Source organism: Engystomops pustulosus, chromosome 8, assembly GCF_040894005.1.
Source record: "Engystomops pustulosus chromosome 8, aEngPut4.maternal, whole genome shotgun sequence".
Taxonomy (NCBI): Eukaryota; Metazoa; Chordata; class Amphibia; order Anura; family Leptodactylidae; genus Engystomops; species Engystomops pustulosus.
Window position 1 is genome coordinate 82,190,983 of NC_092418.1, and position 10,087 is coordinate 82,201,069.

The window sequence follows — 10,087 nt, forward strand, 5'->3', positions numbered from 1 at the left end:
CGCTTGTCAAAACCCAGTCTAGGAGTCTTTTCCAAATTTACAGCTTTTATTACTCCAAAATCTTTTTTCAAATATCATCTCAGAGCTCGGCTTTTCTCCTGCTGTCTGACAGGGCAACATAAAACACCTAACAGGTCCACTTGATGTAAAGTGTCGCAATGCAGGTTTATTGGGTTTTGTTTGTTTTTTTTGTATCCATTCTTGTGCGAGGCAAAAAAAAAAAAAAAAATCAGCACCTAACGGTAAAACTTTGGGGGAGATTTTTCAGGACTTGTTTGCCAGTTTGTTTTGGTACAAGCCCTGAAATAGTGACAACCACCAGCAATTGCGATTACTTCCGCCCACCACCATTTTCACACCAAGTGGGAGTAGATGGCCAATAGCGAAGTGGGCGAACGTGTGTAGGAACGCGCTCATTATAGCCTGTGAACAGTCTTGACTGAACGTACATCATGGATCAGTTCTAAACCAGGAAGGGCGTGGTGGGGAATAATATTCTGGCTCAACAGTCCGTCAGATACATCAGGAACCTGGAGCATAACGGTGTGTCTGGCGGCGGCAGAACATTCGCCATATGCACGAGCACCAGCTCATGTCCCACATTGAGTGTCATATACAATACAGAGGTTTTAAAGTAAAGTTATCAGCTTCTGCTCCGCCGCTTCTTCTCTATAACATCCTGTCCTATGGGCAGGCAGCATGTTATAGAGCAGTAGGAGCTGAGAAGATCGTCCATGGTTTCCTATCTGCAGTCAGCATATAATATAGCAGGATGAAATGGGCAGAATAAACCAATTGTTCTAGCTAAACCCAGCACATTATAGTGCAGGAGGAGCTGACCAGATTGAAAACAGAGTTTGATCCGTGTACAAGATGTTATGGAGAAGAAGGAGCTGCCTTCATACAGATGTTCCATGTGAACATACCCTTCTGAACATGGCAAACATTTTCAGAACCCCCATTCCAGCAGGTCATAGACAGCAAGTAAGTGGAGAGTATGTTTTCTCCCATCTGTTACAATATTTTGGTTAACTGACCCCAAAATTTTCCTGTCAAGGGGTAGACAAGCAGACCCCATATACATAGCATCAGGAGGCTCAGCCCACATTAATCTAATGCGTATGGCCACCTAAGTTCTGGGATCACACTGCCAAAATAACCAGCATGTTGGCATCAGGCACTGAATCAGACACACCCATCTCTATAAACCGCCAGCACTAACTGCAAACCTTTCTTCTATCAACGTGTATTATTACAAAACCTGCCAGCAAAATTACGTCTAAAACAAGCTCCATACTTACATACAGCATAGAGCTCTCGTCTTGTCAAGGCTGCATTCACATGATGCATTAGAATTGGGTTTAAAAATGCAATACAAGCGCAGAAGTTCTAACGGTATTTGTAATTGGAGTAGATTGTTCCCGCTGGGTTTGAATTGTGTTTCAAAATACAATGCAAACTAAACATGTGAATACGTCCCAAGGCCAGCATTTACACAGGAGTTTGAACTGTGCTTGCAATTTGTTAACACCATGTTAACGTTGGGTTTACATTCAGTTTCTATATAGACTGTAACCACATTTGGAATGCCAACTGGCTACTACCAAACCCGAATGGACTTTAATGGGAGTTAGTTGAGGTCCATTACAACTGTCAGCAAAGATTTCACTTCTTGGGTAATAATCGGGAAATAATCAATAATCCATAAACACAAATACATACACAAGTTTACAGTCTTAAACTAACAGTTGGCTCACGCTCAGGGCCGCGAAAACCACATCTGTTTGTATGAGCCCAAGTGCTGCTGACCTAAAGGGGTTTTCCTTCATTTGACACCTATGCACAGTGTTAAAGGGGTTGCCTGGAGATGTAATAACATTCTTCCAAAAACAGCTCCTCCCCTAACAATAGGCAATGCGCAGTATTGCAACCAGATTTGGGTTAATCTCTCGACAGCTGAAGTAGAGATGGTCAGGTGTAGACAACCCCTTTAAGAAATGTGATCAGATGAAGGGGTGCTGAAACTATTATACCTTTTCCTTGACTGTAGTGTGAAGACTTTTAGATGTGGTCCTGAGGTTTATAAACCGATGGGGACCTAAATGATAACCTTTTAGGATAAAAATAAAGTACAATTCCCATGCATAATTTATATGTCATTTGCACAAACAATTTTCACGCAAATACAAGCTTCTTTATATAAGAGTAGCACTATAGCTTTACAGCAAGGAGCAATAGGGGTCTAGCAATTATCAGACATCGATTGTTTACCCTGTATCTGTAAGTGATGTTTACGCTCACTGACAGGTAGCAGAGATCTTACAAGTAGTAAGGAATGGCAAGTAATGAATGAAAGCATCCTGCTTACTGCATGTGTTGGTGACAGCACCGCTGGCTGCAGCTCATGTTGTGTATTGGAGACAGTGTTACTAGGAAGCTCCCGTGCTGCACACAGTAAGTGACACGGGCTGCACGACACACGTGTTGCTGGCACAATAAACACATAGACACATGTCCCGTGTGCACACAGCGCAGGCTGCACGCACCCATTCATCACTGACCAGCCAGACCCCGCTCACTGCAACAATCGCCTCATGCAGATCTGATAGACAATTCCATGTCTGCACACACCGCATTGTAGTCATGAGCCGATACTAATCCTCTCACCTGAGCAGCGCACTAGCAGTCCTACCGGTCCCGGAGAGCTCCCAGGCCTAGCTCTGTCTATCCCTGATCACTCACAAATCCTCCTGTTCTACCCGAGACTCCGAGCGGCCGACATCCCGCGCACCTCCTAACACTGCGCCCTGCTTCGCACTAAACGTTCATTGGTCAGACCGTCTGTCAGTCTACAAAATGATCCATCCCATCAGATCTCCCTGACCAATAGATGCTAAGTAATCTATTACATCGCTTTTCTATTGGACGACAGAAATGTCAATAACAAGGAGAATGGCAGGTTTCAGCTCAGTGATCCTTCTAGGTCTCCACCCTGTTTGTGAAACGAGCCAATCCTTATGTCTGGGCGGGGCTATGGAAGTAAGAAAGGAGTCATTGGACGTGTAAGCTGTCAATCTAGCCGTAGACCGCCTAATGTGGCCCCTGAGAGCCTGGATGATTGTTATTGGTTATTAGGATTCACGTGTTCTGTATTTGTTTACTGCGGCCAATGAGCGCACGAGTTATTTATAGAACGTGCGGCTTTGCTGTCAGCTTGAATATGACCTCCTGGAGGGGCGTGGCTTAGCGGCGGCTGTGTAAGAGACGGCTGGTGGAAGCTCTGTGTTATCAGTTCATGTCACTGGTCCGAGTGTACGGATTGTGAGAACTGGTCATAAAGCTTGTTGTTAAAAAAAAAAAAAAAAAAAACTAGCCATATAGATTTGCACATCTTACAGTCTATAGACTTTTTAGTATAGATCATCACTGGAGTAAGACGAGCAATAGGTATAACACTTACCATTCACTTCATTGTTGACATCTACCTAGTAATGGCAGTGCAACAAAACTGCAATATTCTGCACCACTCCCACCACAAAGGCTCCATGTAAATAGACCAATGTAAACAATTCAAAACACATGGCGCTCACTCTCCAACACAAATGTTTCCTAAAAGCATTTGCAATCGGGAGTAACTTCTCATGGTTGTTTTTGCAATACTTTTCCATATTTAATGCAAACACATGGGGCACATTTACTTACCCGGTACTATCGCAATCCCCGAGGTGCGTTGTCTGACGAGGATGAAGTCCGGCGCGATTCACTAAGATCGTTCACCATCTTCTTCCCGGTGTATGTGAGTGCTTTTCTTGCGACAATTTGAATTTTAAATCCTGAGCTTAGTCCTAATCGGTCGGGTTGTGCGACGGCCATGCCCCCCGGTTTGTGTTGCATGAAAGTCGTCGAGATTGCGCAAAAATCCAATTGCCTGCGCCAAAAACCCCTGTTAAATGCGGCGCAAATCAGAAATAGACGGGAAACCCGCCGGAAATGCTGTGTGCGGACCCTTAGTAAATGTGCCTCCATGTGTGAACGCTGCCTAAGGCCGGCGCCACACGTGGCGCTTTGTCTGGTCTGCGCTTGCAAACGCAGACAAAGTCGCGCCCAAATTAACACAAAACACCGGCGGCTCGTGGGCCGCGACTTTGTCTGCGTTTGCAAGCGCAGACAAAGCGCCACGTGTGGCGCCGGCCTTAAAGGGAACCTGACAGGACGATTTGGGATACTAAACCACCCACAGGTCCTTGTGGACCAGTCGTTTAATGTCCCAAATCACATAAAAAAAATGTATAGTTACCTCACCTGTAGCTCCCCAGGTGTGCGCATAGCAGCTAGTAAAGCCGGCGTACTACACACAGGCTTTACTGCACAAGGGTCATAGACATGGCACTTATTACGTGCACGTAGATTATTCCAGCTTCACTTACCCCAATTCAAGAGAAGGCGCAGGATATAAAGATGTGAATCTGATGGATATATATATTTTTTTTTTTTTTTTTTTTTCATTCAAGTCACACAATAGCAATAAACCACCATAAGGACCTGTAGTTGATTTAGAATCCCAAATCAACTGGACAGGTCCTCTTTAAGCATGCAACCCGGATGCAAATCCCTGCAAGTCAAATTTGCTCTAGTCATACAAATTGAAATGTTGCATTAGATAAAAGCAATTCTCACATTAAGCTATGGGTCTAGGTCTACAAGAGCGAGAGTCAATCTCAGTAAGTGAGTCTTCCCTCTGACTCATAGAGAGGGGTCCTATGCCTGGGATAGCCGTCAGTGAGATGCAAATGCCAAGATTGGTCTTAAAGGAAAGCTGTCACCAGAACACTGTTTTTAGGTTTACTCCATGTCAACACCAAGCATATCCAAAAAAAGTTTTTATCATATTTCTGGCTTTTTTCTTTCAAACAATAACTTTAATAAAACTTTACCTGGATCCCTGCCTGGTCCTCCCCCGGGCGTGGTCATCCCTGCTTAAAGTAAGTGCCCTCCTCCACAAACAGCTTGTCCTTATCAATTTTGAATTAAAACCCCTCCCACCTTCCTCCGCTACATTGGTCCTTGCCTCCGCCGCCCTGCACCCTCACACGGGCCTGTTCATTCAACTTGTCGAGCACAGGGTTGCTAGGCAGTGTGGCGGCTACGCAACTCGCTACTGAGTTCGCGCACCTGTGAGGAGGAAGAGCTGTTTGTGGAGGGGGCACTTACTTTGAGCAAGGATGACCACGCCCAGGGGGATAACCAGGCAGGGAGCTAGGTAAAGTTTTCTAAAAGTTATTGTTTGAAAGAAAAAAAACAGGAATATGATACAAACAGTTTTTGGATATGCTTGGTATTGACTGTGGGGATGTGGGAGAACCTAAAAACAGTGTTCTGGTGACAGGTTACCTATAATAATAATAATTCCTTTATTTATATAGGGCACACAGATTATACAGCGCTGCACAGAGCGAAATCAGTCCCTGTCCCCAATGGGGCTCACAATCTAATAAACCTACCAGTATGTTTTGGAGTGTGAAAGAAAACCCACAAACAAGCATGTTTGCAGATGTTGACCCTGGAACTTAAACCCAGGTCCCCAGCGCTGCAAGGATGTAATGCTAACCACTAAGCCACCATGCCTTTAAGAAAATGACTTTTCCATCTTTCATCACTTGAACATGTCTGCCAGACGGGTTAAAATCAGTTCAGATGACATCTAGCAGCCACTGATTACCGTAAGGCCCCTTGCACAAGCATACATACAGCGAGCATACAGCTGGGTGCAGGAAGGAGGAGGGGTGACCGCTTTTCATTCCTCACCTCTGAATTGAAACCCAAGCTGCCACCACCGTAGTATGGCAAAATGTAGGTCATGTCCTATATTATATGTACGGTGGTCCAACTCTTTGTCACGGTGTGTAGAGAAAGTGTGTGCTCACTGCACCGTGACCAGGTGCCATAGACATCAATGGCCCCCGTACTTTCACTGGCATAGGGATATAGGGAATACAGTCCCAAGCCAGTGACTAGAGGTAGTCAATCCTGCAGACTACTAGTCTAGATGACAAATGATAGTTTTTCAGTCTTCAGCCAGTAAAAACAGGATCCAGTCTCTATGTTGCTTGAACCTGTAAATAATCTATAGGTGTAATTAGCTTCCCTCCAGCCATCAGAAATGACAAGTCATAAAGGTGATGCCAGAACACGGTGAATTCCTTCATACGTGTTCCTATGAACGTTGCCTAGAGATCAGCTTGTGCTTCCATTGTTTCAGAATTGAGTAGAACAGATCAGGGTCAAGCACTGAACATCATTATTTTATCAATAGACTTTACACATCCTCTGGTCTTACTAGTAGTTTTACGAGAAGTCTGCTTTACATTCATAAAAATCCCTTACAGAACAATATATCAATGACGGGATAAAAGAATAAGACAGATACTTGATGGGAGGATTTAAATGAGTTTTTGATGAACATTTAGCACAATACAATACATACTATTACACACCTATTGAAGCCTAGTCTTGCCTCACTTACCTGGTATTGTTTATTAGGTACTGTGTATTGGCCTGGAATTTTAGCTAATAGCGATCCCATCCCCTCCAGTCCACATCTTGATAGGTGAGAAAACCTTCATGCAGTTAAAACCATAATTTTACATACACTATATAAAAATACACTATTTGACATGAAATTAGAGTAAACCTTCCCCATTTTAGATCAATTAAAATTACCTACCGTAATTGATTTATATTTGCCAAATGCCAAAATAATGAGAGAGAGAATTTTTAAGGCATTTTTATGACCTTCTACAAAGTCATTCAGCGACATACATGTGGATGTAATTAAAGGCACACTTGAAACACACTGCTTCTTTGTGTAACACCATGAGAAAGTCAGCCACAATATCACAAAGACAATGATTGACCTGCACCAGTCTTTTTCTGGAAGTACGGACTTGCCAGCTTTTGGCAAGTCCGTACTACGGATGATCCACCATGACCGTCAGGTCTCTGCAAACTGCCTCCTCATGGCAGAAGTGGCTCTGAGTGTATGTAAACTTCTGGTTTCAACTGTATGTCTACTTAGAGCGCGGACAGGCAGGTTTATTTTGTTTGCCTGCTGCTCACGTATATCTGTGTTTGGACTTTTACAAACTGAAGTTTGCTACATTGCCAACCACTAAGCACTCCCAGATGCTGACACTATATTAGGAAAATTTGCTCACCAAAATGTTTGTTTCCTGTAGTCCGAAGGCAGCACTGAATGGGTTAAGTCTATGTTCTCCTACTGGAAAGAAGATAACAGTGAATTAGCAATAGTGATTAGTTGACTTCCTATAAGATACCACCAAAGCAATGAGCACATGTGTTTTTAATGCAGCAATATCAACATTTAATGGGGGAGGGGGTCATGTGCTGCCTTCCGACTACAGGAAACAAAACATTTCAGTGAGCAAATGTCCCTGGTCGTCTTCAGGCAGCTCTGAATGGGACGTGAGAAGCAATAAAAACAGAAAGATTGGGATTAACTTTAGCCGTACTAAGCACTCCTTTGCCGAAGGCCAAGCATACCACGGAGCCTCTATCCAGCCCACAGTGTTTTACAAAGGTTGAAGGGTTTAACCAGACTGCGGCTTTACATATCTGATCCAGTGTCTTTATCAGATTCTTCAGTCTCTTTAACTGCCCTGATCAGTTTGCCTTGGAATAAGTCAGTAAGCATGATTTATCCAGCAGTGGAGCACATGACTCCTCCTGTAGTGGGGCACACACCTCACAACACTCAGTCTTACAATCATCCTGCAGGGGCTGCCGACATGTTACACCTGTGTCTGGACTTTTTTGGAGCTATTTCTCCCTTTAGGAGCATCTAGAGCAAAAGGCACAGACATTACAATATGCACATAGGATATATCAGACTTGGCACAAGGAGTTCAGGAGTCATTACTTACTTTACCTGTGGGTAGACTCTGCTGTCTGGAAAATATTCTGCATGTGCCGCTTCCCCGAGCAGGTCTGCCAGAGTTCACCTTCTTCTGCATGCTAAATTTGAAGCTAAATCCCGCTGTTTATCTGAATCAGTAAGATCATCCGATGGCCCGCCCCCTATTTGTGTCGCATGAAAGACGGCGTGATTCCGCCAAAATCCGATCGCATGCGCTAAAAATTCCTTTTAAATCCCTGTCCCAGCGGCACAAAACGGAAATCATTTAAAGTGGCCGTGGAAAAGATTGTAAAAGTGGCCCCATTCTGTGGCCGGGGTCAAAACAAGTAGGCGTGGTCATGCAATGTGGGTGGAGTTCCTAAACTACACAAACTGTTGATAGATGGTCTAAATTAGCATGTACAGTGCAGAGAAAAAAAAATCACACTGCCCCCCCTCCCCCCCTTATACAGGAATAAAGCTTTTTTTTTTTTTTTTAAGAACACGACTTATATGTATACAAAAAAAAATACTACAATACCTCCTCCGATACATAAGACTATAACTACTATAATACTGCCCCTTAGGTACGGGAATATAGTTACTATAATACTGCCCCCTATTTACAGGAAGATCGCTACTATAATACTACCCCCTATGTACAAGAATTTAACTACAATAATACTGCCCCCTATGTACAAGAATATAACTACTATAATACTGCCCCCTATGTACAAGAATATAACTACTATAATACTGCCCCCTATGTACAAGAAAATAACTACTATAATACTGCCCCTATGTACAAGAATATAACTATTATAATACTGCCCCCTATGTACAAGAATATAACTACTATAATACTGCCCCCTATGTACAAGAATATAACTGCTATAATACTGCACCCTATGTACAAGAATATAACTACTATAATACTGCCCCCTATATACAAGAATATAACTACTATAATACTGCCCCCTATGTACAGGAATATAACTCCTATTACTACTAGTATATAGCCAGCCCCTTCAGAGTATATAACCAGCCAGCGCCCTACAGTACATAGCAGCCTGCCCCCAGTATATAGCCAGCCAGCCCCCCACTGTATATAGCAGCCTGCCCCGGTATATAGCCAGGCTGCCCCCTACAGTATATAGCCAGCCAGCCCCACAGTATATAGCCTCCCACCCCTCACAATATATAGCCAGCCAGCCCCTGCAGTTGTAGACAGCCCCCCCGCACAGTATATAGACAGCCATCTGCTTGCACAGTTTATAGCCAGCCTGCCCCCCCAGTATACAGCCAGCCTGCCCTCCCCCCAGTATATGGCCAACCCCCCCCCCCCTGGAAATAGCTAGCTAACCCCCCCCCCCCCCCAAGTATATAGCCAGCCCAACCAACATGTCTTCTGGAGTTACCTCTTTTCCACAGAAGAAAAAAACATGTGTGCTCATTGCCTTGGGGACTCTCACTATTGCTAATTTATTGTTATCTTCTGTCCAATAGGAGAGCAGGCAACAAGTAAAAGAATAAGGCATATGTAATGGGGCTAGTACTATCATATTAATTTTAAGTCCTTATTAGAACTGTCAACATGAAAGTAGGCATTATAAGGAGGGTGCAACTACAGCAAAGGGGTATTATATTGGTTGGTGCTAGGTAAGAGCAAGGCACACAAAATTCTTTTAACCAGGTACCATGGCCGGGGAGCGCAACCCTTCCAGGTTGCCAGTTATGAAAAATTTGGGGTACTGAAAATTCACTGCAAATTTCTGGCTGGACACATTACTCTAGGCCTCCAGTGCAATGATATATAACTCACGTTACTGGACACGGCGGCAATAACCATTCTAACCATGTCCTATTAGACATTACATAAACAAGTTATCTGACCAGCACTGGGTGTAACTAGAAGACCCTGAGAAATCAAAGGTTTCCCCTTTAATCACCTGCCAACAGGAGCGTGTGTTGTGTAGAGTAATTATGGTCATCCTAGGTCAGACCTATTTGTGCCCTAGACTGCAAACAAACGTCACTTGTCTAGCGTAGGTGGTATTATGCTGCAGTTTTGGATCAAGACTATAAATTAATGATTGTTCAGTGATATGATTTGTTTTGTGACAAAGTTTATAATGAACATGCTAAGCTTATGTCCAAGAAAAATGGGAAATAAAT

General features: G+C 43.6%; 1 protein-coding gene across 2 annotated transcripts in view; it reads right to left on the bottom strand.

Annotated features, from left to right (window-relative positions):
* Positions 1-2,811, bottom strand: part of HDAC4 (histone deacetylase 4) — a 138,624-nt gene extending 135,813 nt beyond the window's left edge. For both annotated transcript variants that reach the window (XM_072121502.1, XM_072121503.1), the window contains exon 1: positions 2,668-2,811. The gene's annotated coding sequence lies outside the window, so the exon portion shown is untranslated. The remainder of the gene's footprint in view (positions 1-2,667) is intronic.
* Positions 2,812-10,087: the final 7,276 nt, after the last annotated feature.